Consider the following 1,727-nt stretch of genomic DNA (forward strand, 5'->3'; position numbering starts at 1 on the left):
TCATAGTTTATATTATAAAGCAGAGAAAAACAAAATTATGTGGGATACAGTTAAATATCATTCACCCATTCACAGGCAATAAGTAAGCCAATTTACAAAGTGTAATCAAGGAGTATATATTTATAATGTCTTTATCGGAAGTAACTATAAAGGGCAGGGCTTCCAATCAGCTAGTGAAAAAATATGTATTAAGTGCCAACATTGTGCTCAGTGCTGTAGATACAGTGTGTTCAAAATAGATATTGCATAGTTCGCCTTATTGGATGTGGGTGGGAAGACGTCTTGTCTTTCATCAAAACCTACCTGGAAGGTTAGTAGAACTCCTCTGTTACTGCAGCAGTGGGAAGAAGATATTTTGTGGTATAACCCACAGGCCTATTTCCAGGCTGGGAGAAGACTGGCCAATCTGATGACTACAGGGATTGCCCAAGTAGCAAATAGGTAGAGAAATGCCTGCAGCAATAGAAATAATATTGCTAAAGATTCTGTACTTTGAAGGCTAAACTTTTAGGAACCTCTCACAGGGACAAATACCAGTCTCCAGCCAACCTGAGGGGTCCCACACCAATCTGGATCACACAAGCAGATGGGTGGTGTAGACCAGCAAGATGAAAGAGAGAGGATCTAAGTAAAAACTGGGCTCACATAAATCATGTGTTAGGCTCCTGATGGTGACAATCTGCTGGAAAGGGGCTGAGTGAGGCGGGACTGGATGATCATAAATACAGGGGAGGAGTTGGTGGCTTCTCTTCTGTAAATGAGCATATGGTCTCAAAACAAGTTCAGAAGGACAACATTTGTATTAATATGACAGAGTACAACACGGGAAGTTCTGGATAAGGATGCCTTTCAGATCATATGGAAAGGCAGAAAAATGCACAAGAGAGTGTAGAATCATGGCCTTGCATGTTTTGTTGATGCATTGACGTTCAACTCAACAGCTCTATAATTAATGACCAAACAAAACTTGTCTGACAAAGCTTAGCTATTCTTAGCTATTCTGGGTGACTCTGTCTCTACCACCACAGGAGGATGCCCAAAGCTCATCAAGATTACCTCATCCCCTGAAACACCTCCAGGCTTTGTTGGCTTAAAGTATAATATGACTAGTGTCCATTTCCAGGTCTAGTATTTCTTTTTTTTTTTATTTGATCTAATTTTACTATGGGAGAACATCCACTACAATTAATTTCCTGAGGACTTACAATGCTTACTTGGAATTAATGCATTTTTAAATAAATGAAGCCAACATCAACTGGAATTGATCTGGGACTACTAGGTTCTGGTACACAAGAAGAGATATTAAGATTAATATTCAATTTTTTGGTTGATTTGATGTTACTCAACTGTAGATCCTCAACTGAATTTGTAAGAATTATAATATTTCAAAGAAAAAAAGCAAATACAGTAAAATCTAGTTAAGAATATTCCTTGATTTCTTTTTAAAATTAATTATAAATGTATTTTAATTATATATAACAGCAGAATGCATTTTGATTCATTGCACACAAGTGCAGCACAACTTTTCTGGGTACACACAATATAGCATCTCACCATATGTGCAGTCATACATGTACCCAGGGTAATGATATCCTTCTCATTGTACCATCTCTCCTGCCACCATGCCCCCTCTGCACCCCTCCCTCCTTTTTTGACCAAACAAAATTTCTCCCATTTTTTCCATCACCACCACCACTGTACCACCCGCACCCATTATGGATCAGCAT

The sequence above is a fragment of the Marmota marmota genome, unplaced genomic scaffold (assembly GCF_001458135.2).
Source record: "Marmota marmota marmota unplaced genomic scaffold, marMar, whole genome shotgun sequence".
In the NCBI taxonomy this organism is placed as follows: Eukaryota; Metazoa; Chordata; class Mammalia; order Rodentia; family Sciuridae; genus Marmota; species Marmota marmota.